Source organism: Pteropus vampyrus, unplaced genomic scaffold (assembly GCF_000151845.1).
Source record: "Pteropus vampyrus isolate Shadow unplaced genomic scaffold, Pvam_2.0 Scaffold167, whole genome shotgun sequence".
NCBI lineage: Eukaryota > Metazoa > Chordata > Mammalia > Chiroptera > Pteropodidae > Pteropus > Pteropus vampyrus.
This window is the reverse complement of record NW_011888948.1, coordinates 2,584,381-2,597,842: the sequence shown is the minus strand read 5'-3', so window position 1 is coordinate 2,597,842 and position 13,462 is coordinate 2,584,381. Positions and strand designations below refer to the sequence as shown.

The window sequence follows — 13,462 nt, the reverse complement described above, 5'->3', positions numbered from 1 at the left end:
AGCCTCCTTCTTGTCTCTCCTAGCCTTCAGTTACACTATTACAACTATGAGGAAGACAGCCACTGTGAAAATGCCTGGTTCCTCTGATAAGAAGGAAACTGACCAGGTTTACAACGTGTCTCAAATTGTGCATGGAGCTGTATTGCAGGCAATTTGATTTTGTGTGTGAGCCAGTTAAAGCTCTATGCATCACACTGAATAGGAAGAGGGCGGAAATATGCTTGGGTACCAGATGGGTGGTACTACTGTATTCCTGTGCAAAGGTCAGGTGCTGGTGGGGGAGTTGTGCATGTGTGAGGAGAGGTTTTGGGAAGGAGGAACAGCTAGACTAGAAGAATAGGGGAGGCAGATTGAAGAATGCGTGATGTGTGTGTATGTGTGTAAGAGACAGAGAGGTAGAAACAGAGAGAGAGAGAGAGAGAGAGAGAGAGAGAGAGAGAGAGAGAGAGAGAGAAATCCTGTGATCATCAGACATTGCTAGCTCATGGTTGCAAAGCACCTTCCTGTGCTTAATAGCTTTTCTAGCTGTTCTGTGACTTTATCCTCAAGTGGACACAAGTGTATAAAAATGTGTTAAGATAGTGCCGTCTGAGGAGCATGGCTGACCACAGCAGACTAGGCAGGGCACCATGTTGTCCTTGTTAACCTTCTCTCCTAGGATTTCTTCCTGGATTTTGGTGAAACAGGTTCTGAAGTCACTGTGGAGAGAAGTGGCAAATGGGTGAATTGGGGGAAGAGGCGTGGCAGTTTAAGAGATGTGTTTGATTATTATTGTTTGTAGAGGTTGAATTTATTCCATGTTTTTGTTTCATGGAGCACAGACATGTTCCCTTTTTAAAAGTCACCAAGAAAGAATTGGCAGGTCTTGCCCGCCTTTATATTGAAGACCCTGAGCACAGACCTGCCCGGCACCTGGCCAGAGTCACAGCCATTCACCCCCAGAGCCAGGACTAAAGCCATTGTCACTGAAAGTAGTTTTGTGGAAAGCCCTTTTTTGTTTTCTTTTGAGGTGTATGTGTTCATATAAGTTAACTATTACTTTGAGGGGAAAAAAACAAACAGATTAGTCCCTCAGACCTGGACTTTGTTTGGCCTTCTTATTTACACATTGTTTTCAGCCAATTCCAGCTTGCTGAGGGGTCAGCCCTCATTTCACATGATGTTTCCTCTCCTGTAAACGACAGGACCTGAATTAGTACTGATTAAAAAAACAACCTCCAGTTTTTTTCAGATTTTAAACCTAAATGCAGTATTTTAATGATCAGTACATGGAGCGGATTATATTAGTATTCCCCCCAAATTCATGTCCATCAGAACCTTTCAATGTGACCTCATTTGGAAATAGGGTCTTTGCAGATGTAATTAGTTAAGACAAGGTCACACAGAGCTAGGGTGGGCCCTAAATCCAGTGACTGGTGTCTTGACCTTGACTTCAGACATCTAGCCTGCAGAAACGAGGTCACACAGAATTAAGGTGGGCCCTAAATCCAGTGACTGATGTCTTTATAAGAGAAAGGAAAGGGAGGTTCAGAGATAGAGACACCAAAACGCACACATTGGGAGAAGGGCTACATGGAGACGGAAGCGGGGATCGGAGCGATGTAGCCGGAAGCCGAGAAGTGCCCCGAGCACCAGAGGCTGGAAGAGGGGCGCGGAACAGATTCTCCCTCTGAAGCTCCGAAAGAAATGAACCCTGCTGACATCTTGACTTCAGACGTCTAGCCTGCAGAAACGTGAGAGAATAAACCTCTGTTGCTTTAAGCTGCCAGTTTGTGTTAATTGGTCACGGCAGCCCTAGGAAAGCAACACGGCATGTATTCTGACACTTTTACACCACAGCAGCGCTGCCCACACAGCAGCCTGGGAGATTTTGTTAAAATGTAAAGCAGATTGTGCTGCTGCTCTGCTCAGAGTAGAAGACCCAGTCAATAGAATGGCCTACAAGCTCTGTGTGACCTGTGCTGACTCCCATCTCTCTCACCTCATTTCATCTTTTCTTTGCCACACTGCCTTTCTTCGTTTTTCTAACATAGCTCAGGCCCTTTGCCTTTCTGTCATTCTAAAATATTCTTTCGCTGATATGTACATGGCTCCCTCCCTTACTTCCTTCACGTTTTTACTAGTATCTTCTTAGCGAGACTTCCCCTGACCTCTCTATTGAAAATTATCTGCTATTCTCCTAACTCCCTTATTGCCTTATTTTTTTTCCTTAGCACTTATCACTGTCTAGCATAACATGCATTTTACTTATTTCATTGATCCTCTGTCTTTCTCAGTGGAGGGTCAGATCTCCAGGGAGAAGGAATTTTGTCGTTTTGTTTACTACTGTATTCTCAGCATCTATGTGCCTGACCCATAGTTGGTACTCAATGAGTGTTTGTAGGAGGAGTGCATGTATACACTAATGTGCAGTTGTGCTGACACGTGTATGTATGAAAGCACCTAATTACTGAATAACTTACATGTGAATAGCTGCCAAAGCTAGCATCAGAACTTACATTACTGTTACTAATTCTGGGCTTGTCCCCAAAGCTGGACGTTTGGCAGCCAGGGCCAGGAGCACCTGGTGTTCCTGGAGCCTGGGACACCATGCCCACAGATCCACGTGGTTCTTGGAGGTTAGTGGCTCAGTCTGCTCAGGCCGCCATAATAAAATACCCTACACTGGGTGGCTTACACAACAGACATACATTTTCTCACAGTTCCGGAAGCTGAAAAGTTCAAGGTCAGGGTGCCAACATGGTCAGGTTCTGGTGAGAATCCTCTTCTTGGCTTATAGATGGCTGCCTTCCCGCCATGTCCTCACATGGCAGAGAGAGAACTCTGGTGTCTCTTCCTCTTCTTGTAAGCCAGTTCTATGGGATTAGGACTCTACCCTGATGACCTCATTTAACCTCAATCACCTCCTCAAAGCCCTATCTCCAATATGGCCCCGTGGGTGTTAGGACTTCAACATCTGAAAGTGGGGAGGGGGGTACCATAATTCAGTCTATAATGTTAGTGCCACATCCAGTTATATGGGGTTTCAGTAGGCTTTTATGCAGTAGCATTCCATAATTTTTTCTCTGACAAAAGTGAATACAGAATTCCAAACACTAAATTCTTTCAAGTAATATAGACTATATCTCACCTATATTTTGGTAACTGCCTGAATATAGAAATGTAGACGATTGATAACATATAGCAGAGCCCAGTACACTGCGTTGTTTAACTCTCACTTGGCATTTTGTGGTGAGTGGTTAGATAGGTGAGCTAGGGTAGGTTGCGTTACAAATGAATCTTACTTATTTTCTACTCCAAGACCACCTGCTCTTAAGAAGGTGTGCTATTAACAAGGCCAATGTCAAAGGTTCAGTCTCTCCCGAGCTTCGCTCCCAGCATGACCCAGTCTGAATGCTTTCAATACACCACAGCAGGTGTCTCAGATATGTCACCTATCACAGGGTGGCTGGGCAAGAAGAGCATGTGGATAAATCACTGCCAATCATTCCCACTATTAAAACTTAAAGCACATGCCCTATAGACTGTGGTTTGATTGTATAAAAAGTGAACTATAAAGCAAGAAAGCAGCTTTGCCTCACCAAGTTATGTGATCATGGGCAAATCGTTTATCCTCTTTTGGCCTTGATTTCTCAATTTAAAAATATAAGAACTGGGGCAAGTTCCTTCCAACTCTAATATTCTGAAATAATGACCTATTTATAAAACCTATAAATCAAAGAGAAAAGGTAAAGATCACCAGTTAAAAAGAGAATGGATTATAAGGTGCTTATTTTGGAAAAAAGAAGCAGATCGAGAAGCTTCACCATAAGGTCAGAAGTGAGAGGACCATTTATGGTGGGCTCTCTTCCTCCTGTGCCTCCACCGAGGCTGCTGTAGGGGATGCTGGAGGCAACAGAGATTTACATGCCCACAGGGAGCAGCTGAGTGTCTGAAAATTAGTAGAAATCAAAATAAAAATTCTGGAACATGTAGAGCCTTTTGAACGTCATATATAAATTTAATAAAGAAAGAAATATTTGTCTTCTGGGAAATCCCCGAGAACTGCTGCCTTCACACACAGTCACGTGGCCACAGAGACCTTGCCTTGAGGATAATATCTGGGATGGGCTCCTCTACCTTCCTTAGGATCTTCCTTCTGTAGTTTGGTGTGTTCTGAGGACAGCAGCAAAGCATACCTTGGGTTGTAGTAGTGTGAACACATTTGCCGCATTTCCTACAGCCCAGAGAATCAAAATTGAAAATAGTCACCTGAACATTGACTGTAATTTTTGTTTTTCTCTTTAAGTTTTAAATTTATTTAATTTCAGAAATACCATCTTTAAGGCCACTGGTTCTCTTGCATGGTGCCATCGATGGTTCTGAACCTAAGTATATCTCAGAATTACCTGGGGTAGGAGGGGGGATTTAAAATACCTTTGCCTAGGCCCAACTTCTATAGGTTCAAATTTGGTAGGTTTGAGGTGAGGCCCAACTTATGTATACTGGAAACAGCTCTACATGGTTGAAAACAATGGTAAAAATGATGACACTGGAGAGATAGCTAGAGCAGAGTTCACAGAGAACACAAATGAGTCAACTTTGTAAAATCCCAGCTTTTATTTGTGATCTTTATGGACACATCTTTATGGTGTGAGTTGATTCTACACGGCATAATCTTCAATTGAAAAGTTGATGTAATACAAAACTCGAAACCCTTTTATAAGAAGTAAAACAAACTCCTAATTCCTCCATCCTAACACAATCGTTTTCGTTTCTCCATTTTATCTTCTAGTCTTCCACATGCTCATCTTTTTTACATATTTATAATCACAATATAAATGCCATTTAAAAAATATTGTCTTTTAATTTTAGGTTTATAAAAAATATATTTGACATTTCTACAGTCTTCGTGGTTTTGGATTTTAATGATCATATAATATGACATATTGTTGATGCACTATGCTCTTCTCAACCATTTTCCTGTTGTAGAAACTTAGATTACTCCCAGATTTTGGCTCTTACTGATAGCCTTGTAATAAAATTTTTGTGCATATAGATTTTTGCTTCTGTGCAATTAATTCCTTTGGATAAGTTCCCAGGAGTAGGACTGCTAGGTCAAAGTAACAGAACATCTGTTGGCTCTTGCTACATATTGCAGGGAATGCAATTTAAAGATATTATAAATGTGTATGTTTATGCATAGAAAATAGGTACATTTTAGTAGTATCAGGCTTGCGAGTGCTGGATGGGGCTGAGTTCACTCCAGTGTAAGGAGTTTTAGTGACATCCTGAAAGCAAATACAGGCAGATACAACTTCTAACAAATTTTAGTCAGTCATTGTATGTTCAAGTCAATGGAAATGATATGATTTTTATAGAAGTTTTGGGGGAATTCTCACAACTATTTCATCTCAATCAAACAAGATTGTAAATTTACAGATTCATGTGAATGGGTATTCTCCACTCTTTAGATCAATATATTCCTCACGATTATTTTAAGCAAAGAGAAATAGTTACTTATTTTTGTGTCATTTGAAATCCAAAACCAAATCACATTCCTTGCTCATACTGGGCTACCAAAGATTTGTTGAATGAATGTATAATTGTTCTGCTCATTGCCTATTTTTAATATCTAATACTTAACTGATGAAGGTATAAAATCTTTAGCTTTACAAATCAAATTTAGGAGAATTAAAGTACAAGAAATATCAGTTTTAAGAATAAAAACCAATATTATAATCTATGCTTAGTTTGCCACATACAATTTCCTATCCCTCGTTGCTTAATTTAATAATTCAAATATATAATAATTAATATAATACCAATGGCATAATAATTACCAGTTGCTAAAAAATTTGGAGGACATTTTTTAATGCTCCCAAATTTATATCTGTTTCTATAGCCCTCTGTGTGTTATATCATTGGCATTATTTTTCTACAAAGTTTGAACTCTAAGTTGATGAAAATAGGCTTGCAGTAAGCACCAGCTGTCATTTTTTTGGAAGTTTCGATTATTTTAGTCTTTGGGATGTAAGTAATCAAAAATCTATAATCTATTTTAAAATATAAACCCTTTCAGCTTTTAACTATTTTACATGCATATTTTTAAAATCACCTGTCTTAAATTTCACACTCTGAGATCATGAATGCATTTTTATTTATAAAAGAAAATGTGGGTGGTAAAAGTATCAGCCTACAATATCTAAAAGAAAAATAAATTTTAGATTGAAAAAGGAAACTGTATGGAGCAGTAGACAAGGCATTGGGAGGCCAGCATCTAATCTGTCTCTATCTTTCATGGCTGGCTCTGACTAGCCTTCTGGGCCTCCTCGCTGGACCCAACCCTTCATTTTCCCTGCTCCACACTTCCCTGACATACTACTCAACTCTTTGGCATTTTATGACTGTGCCATGCTTTTGCAAAATATCCTGCTTTTGCATCTGCTGTTCCTTCTACCTGGAATACCCTTCACTATCTTCTCTGTCTGGAAAATTCACAGTTAAGTTCAAGTGTCACTTCTACAGTTAACTCTTTCCTAACAGCCAGTAGCCTTTCTCCCATCTCAGATGCTCTTCTGCCAAAGTATACAAAGAAACAAACAAAGAAACAAACAAACCTGGCCTGGTCGCAGAATAAAACCCACTAATTTCCTTCTTTAAGAGTACTAGGCACATTTATTCACTCATTCAAATGTTTGATTGAATGCCTACTGTTCTAGATGCTGGGAAAATAGAGGTGAACAACACAGACAAGCTTTCATAGGGCTTTTGGCCTAACGGGGATAAAGAGACAATGAATGAAATAAGTAAATTATTTATGTAATATGTTTAAGATGATAAGTGCTTACAGAGAAAATAGAGCAGGAAAGGCAACAGGAAGTGCCAAGGGAGAGAATGCAAGTCTATAGGTGGGAGAGATGATTACAAATTGAAATAGGGTAATCAGGGAAGACCTCAGTGAGAAAATGACATGTGAGCAGAGACTTGAAAGAGGTGAAGAAGTAAGCAATGAGGATATTTGATGAAGAGGGCTCTAGGTAAAGGGAACGGCAAGTGCAAAAGCCCCGAAGTAGGAGCTTGCCAATGACATTTGAGGAATAGCAAGGAAGCCCATGCGGATGGAAGGAGGTGAACAGAAAGAACAGTAGTAGAGACTATATCAGAAAGTTAACAGAGTGCAGATGAGAGGCTCAGATTTCATGGTGTCTTGGAGGTCACTGTGAAGACTAAGCCTTTTACTAGAGAGAGATGGGAAGCCATTGGAAGATTTGATCAGAGAACTGACTTGATCTTGAGTTACAACTTTAAAATTTCCTCTGTTTTATAAAATATAGACTATTCGGCACAAGGTAATAATTCGGGCCAGGGAAGATGGACCAGGATTACAATAGGGAGGTGGTGTGAAGTGGTCCAATTCTAGATATATGTTGAGCCAATAGGATTTCATGGTGCGTTAAATGAGAGAAAGAAACAAGTCAAAGATGACTCCAAAGATTTTGGCCTGAGCAACTGGAAAGACGGAGCTGTTAATGAATTGAGGTGATGACAGTTGTGAAAGGAATTGATTTGGAAGGGAAATATTAGGAATTTGGTCTTTGACACGTCGAGTTTGAGAAACTAATATTTAGAGGAGAGATGTCAGATTGTCAGCTGGATGTTTGAATCTGGAATTTGAGAGACATCTGTTGGAGATAAAAATTTTGAAGTCATCAACATACAATTGATATTTAAAGTCATGACACTGAATGAGATCATGAAGGGAGTGGTTGTAGAAAGAAAACAAAACACAAGAGGTGCAAGCCTAAGCCCCAGGGTATTCCAAAGTTAAGTGGTTAAGCGTCATATGGTCTGTAATAGCATGTTCACATTTTATTGTAATTGTTTATGTTTGTCTTACATTTTCATCACACTGTGATCTTCTAGACGGAAAGGACTGGATCTTATCTGAGGTATAATTTACCTACTATAACACACCTGTTTTAACTATACAATTCAGTGATTTTTAGTTCTCACTCATTTTGTATCTTCAGTGACAGGTATATGGTAAGCACTTAAATATTTTTAGAATAAATGTTGAATTTTTAAGTGAATTAATGAATCAATGCATGTAATCTTAGATCAGCCCTTTACATGTTTGGATATCACGTCTCTGTGTGTAAAATGAGGGTGCTGAGTGGAAGAGTTTTAATTTTCTTTCAAGTTTGGAATTTGAATTTAAATGTTTCAAATATTTCTTTAGAAGCAGGGAATAAATCTTAGTGATCTGCTCAGGTTTCAACATCACTAGCTTTTATAATGGTATAAAGATGTTGTTTGAAATTGATTATCTCACCATGTGTCAGGAATAATAGAACCAAAACTTAAGATTTAGTATTATTTGGTTTAACACACACACACACCATATATATATATATATATATATATATATATATATATATATATATATATATATATACACACACACACACACACACACACACACACACACACGTATATATACATATATATGTATATATACACATACATATACATTATATATATAGTCACTAGCAAAAAAAATGGGTGAAATGTGAAATGTTAAGTGGAACCATATTGATACATGGTTCCTGTATTTCAATATAAGAGTTAATTCAACATTACCTCTAAGTAGATTGTGTTAATTTAAAGATAGTAATCCTGGGGCAATGAAATAATATTAAGAGATATAGCTAAAAAGTCAATACGAAAATTAAAATGGAATCCTACAAATGGATTAACACAAAAGAAGGTAAGAAAGGAGAAATAGAAGGGGGAAAAAACAGATGAGACAAATAGATGGTAAGCCAAAATCCACAGATCAACAACTTCATTAAATTTAAATTGACTAAACATGCCAATCAAAAAGCAGAGATTCTCACACTGTCAGACTGGATATAAAAGCAAGACCCAATTATTTGCTGTCTGCAAGAGACATACTTTACACAAAGACATAAATAGAGTAAAAGTAAAAGTATCAAAAAATATATCTGGAAATTGTTAGCATAAGACAGCATGACTATATTAATAAAAGATAAAATAGAATTCAAGAAAAGTTAATAAGGCAGAGAGGGACATTTCATAATGGTATATAATATATTGTTATGATACATAATAACAGCTTCAAAACACATGATACAAAAACTGATATAACTAAAGTGGAAATAGGCAAATGCATAAACTGCATAGCTGGAGACTTTAATATACTTTTCTTAGTAATTAATAGAAAAAAAACAGCCAAAAAATTCAGTAAAGATATAAAAGATTATCAACCACAATAACCTAATGCAGATTTATAGGACAATACCCTAATGACTTTAGACTACACATTCTTTTCAAGTGCATATAGGATGTTCATCAAGACAGACTATGTACTGGGCTGGAAAATAAGTCTCGATATATATCAAAAGACTGAAATTTTAGAGACTATGTTCTCTGATCACAATGGAATTCAGTGATAAATAGCAACAAGATAAATAAAAAAGCACCAAATACTTGGAAATTAAACAGCATATATCTGAATAACCCATGAGTCAAAGACGGAATCACAAGGAGAATAAGAAAATATTTCTAAATGAATGATAATGAAAACACATCCTATCAAAATCTGTTTTGCTAAAGCAGTACTTAGAGTGAAATTTATAGCTTCAAATGTTTATTTTAGAAAAGGAGAAAAGATCTAAAATCAATTATTTAAGTTTTGACCTTAAGAAATCAGAAAAAGAAATGTAAACTCAAAGTAAGCAGTTAGAAAGAGATTAGAAAGATAAGAGCAGAAATAAGTAAAACAGAAAACATAAAAACAGAGAATATTAATTAAACAAAAAGTTGGTTCTTTGAAAAGATCAATGAGCAAAAAGAGAAGATACAAATTAGCAACATCAGGAATAAAAGAGGGAATACAACTATAGCGCATATAGGCATTAAAGGGTAATAAAGAGATATTATAAATCGGACTCCTTAGATGAAATAGATAATTTCCTGCAAAGGCACAATTTACCAAACTGACATAAGAAAATCCAAATAATCTTATACCTACTCAAGACCTTGATTTAGTAATTTAAGACCTCGCCACAATAAAAACTCCAGGCCCGATGGTTTCCTTGTTGCAATCTATCACACAGTTGAGGAATACTAATCCTTCAAACACGATTTCAGAAAACACAGGAGGAAAGAATAATTTCCAACTCACTATATGAAGCCTCTATTAACTCAACACCAAAACCAGGCATAGTTGTTTTAAAAAAGGAAAATTACAGACCAATATTCTTCATGAACATGGCTACAAAAATCTCAAACAAAATTTTGGCAAACCAAATTTATCAAGGTATAAAAAAGGTGATATATCATGAACCAATGAGGGTTTATCCTAGGAATGCAAAGTTGGTTAACATTTGAACATTGATCAATGTAACTCACCGCATCGAGAGTGAATTTTGATAAAATCTGTCAATAAACTTGGAATAGGCAATAACTTTCTCAATTTAATAAAGGGCATTTACGAAACAAAACAAAACAAAATCTTAGGGCTAAGATCATCATTTATGTTGAAAGGCTGAATGTTTTCTTCTTAGAATTAGCAATATAGCAAGCTTGTTCATTCTCACCATTTCTATTCAACATTGTACTAGAGACCCTGGAAGGATAATAAGGGGAAAAAAAAGAAAAGAAAGAGAATCAGAAGGCATACAAATAAAAAATGGAGAAATAAAACTGGTTTTATTCACACATTAAATTATTGTATTTATATAAAACCCTGAAAACCAGGGGAAAAAAAGCTACTGGAACTCATAAGTGCTCAAGATATAAGGTTAGTATACAAAAGTCAATTGTGTTTCTACACAATGAAATGAATAATTAGAAAATTGAATTAAAATTTTTTAAAACATAAAAATGTAATCTTTATGGAACTTAAATATTTTCAAAGCCTATATTATATTCCTAAAACACACACTACTGAGAAAGTTTAAAGGTCTAACTAAATGGTGAAATATGACATGTTAATTGATTAGAAGACTATATTGTCATTTCTCCCCAAATTGATCTATAGATTCAATGCTATTCCAATCAAAATTCCAACAGACTTTTTTGTAAAAAATAGATAAGCCGACTATATAAAAGGACCAAGAATAGCCAAAATAATTTTGAAAAAGAAAAGGTTAGATTAAAAAAGAAAAAAAAGAAAAATTAGAGAAATTATCTGATTTAAAGTCTTATTGTAAAGCTATAGTAATCAAGACAGTGTGGTTTCTCATAACAATAGAGATGTAGACCAAGAGAATAGAATAGAGTACAGAAATAAAGACATTCATTCATGGTCAATTGATTTTTGACAATGATACAAAGGTAATTCAATAAGAAGGTACAGTCTTTTCAAAAAATGGTGCTGAAATAGCTAGAAATCTCTATGGAAAAAATGAACCTCAACCCTCATCTCATACCATACACAAAAATAAAAGAAAATGGGTCATAAACATAATTACAAAAGCTAAAACAACAAAGCTTTTCCAAAAATAATAAGAGGAAATCTTTGTGGCATTGGGGTTTGTAAAAAAAAAAGTGATGTTTTTGGTAGAATATAAAATACAATCCATAAAAGAATATATCATAAATTAGACTTCATTAAAATTAAAAAAATGAGTCTATGGCCATGCTATCATGAACATGCCCAATCCTGTCTGATTTTGGAAGCTAAGCAGGGTTGGGCCTGGTTAGTACTTGAACGGGAGACCACCTAGGAAGACCAAGTGCTGTAGGCATTAAAATAAATAAATAAATAAATTTTAAAAATGAGCTTTCCTAATGACATCTCTAAAAATACTAAAATGCGAATCACAGATTGGAAGAATATATTTGCAACACACATATATGACAAAGAATTTGTATTTAGGATATATAAAGGACTTTTACAACTTAATATTAAAAGGACAAACGACTCAATTTAAATGGACAAAAGATTTGAATAAATATTCACAAAAGGAGGTATAGGGAATGGTCAATAATCACATGAAAGTTCATCAGGGAGACACAAAATAGTCATCAGGAAAATGTAAATTAAAATCACAATAAATACAACTTCACACTCACTAGAAAGACTATAATTTAAAAGAATAACATAATAGTTAAATATATGTGTCAATTTGACTAGATTGGGGATGCCCAGATATTTGGTCGAACGTTATTTTTGAGTGTGTCTGTTAAGAATGTTTCTAGATGACATTAGTATTTACATCTGTAAATTGCCCTCCCCAGTGTGGGAGGGCATCATCCAATTTGTTGAGGTTCGAGCTGGTACATCTCATCTCATGTTCTCTGGCCCTTGAACTGGGATTTACATTATCAGCTCCCTTTGTTCTCAGGCTTTAAAACTCTCACTCCTGCTTGCAGATAGCAGATCATGAGACTTCTTGGCCTCCATAATCACATGAGTCAAGTCCTCATTATAAATCTCCTTTTATATCCTAGTGGTTCTGTTTCACCAAAGAACCCTGACTAATACAACTGACAATCCCAATTCTGGGTGAAAATATGAAGCAATGGGTAATTTCTCATAAAATAAAATATACACTTATCCTATGACCCATCAAAACAATTCATAAATATTTACCCAAGGTGAATGAAAATATATATATTCAAAAATGCCATATACGAGGATGTTCATAGTAGCTCTATTTGTAATAGTCAAAACCTAGAAAGAACCCAGGTCAGCAGAAGAATAAATAAATAAATTTTGTGATATATCTTTATTATAATAAAATAACACTCAACAATCAAAAGAACACTCTTCTAATACATGTAAAAATGTGGATGAATCTCGAAAACATTATGTGGAGTAAAAAATAAAGCCAGATACAAAAATTCCATTTTTATGAAATCCTGAGTAAACAGTCTACAGTGACATAAAGTAGAACAGTGGTTGCCTAGGGATGGAGATGGGAGGGGTTCGGGTGGAGTGGGGACAGCTGGGATCAAGCTAGTGTTGTGCCACTAATTGGCTGTGTGAGCTTCAGCAGCTTACTCCACCTCTCTGCTCCTTCATTTCTTCGAGTGTAATAAATAGATAAATAAACCCAGCTGATCTTCAAGGTCCCTGCCAGCACTATATTCTTGGTCTCTTCTGCATTCATGCCCACAGAGAGTGAAGGAAATGAGTTTGTTAGAGTATTTACATTGAATTCATAAAAATTAGCGTAATTGCCATGCAGGGAATAATTATCTAGCTTTTAACAATTTTTATCTATCTATCTATCTATCTATCTATCGATCTATCTATTTTTAGCCAGAGAAAACTTTGAGTTAATAGTAAAATAGACCAGAAAACTGAAGAAAGTTTTTACTGAAGTAGCAGGAGTCCTGTGATTTTGATAGGAAACGCTGAGTGAAGGGTGTGGTAAATAGCAGAAGGAAGTGAAAATAAAGAAAAAAAAAGAAACATAACATTCAACAAAATGAGGGCTTTTATAAC

The 13,462-nt window shown here is 36.2% G+C and overlaps 1 pseudogene; it reads left to right on the top strand.

Annotated features, from left to right (window-relative positions):
• Positions 1-11,637: 11,637 nt before the first annotated feature.
• Positions 11,638-11,756, top strand: LOC111745875 (annotated as a pseudogene).
• The last annotated feature ends 1,706 nt before the right edge of the window (positions 11,757-13,462 follow it).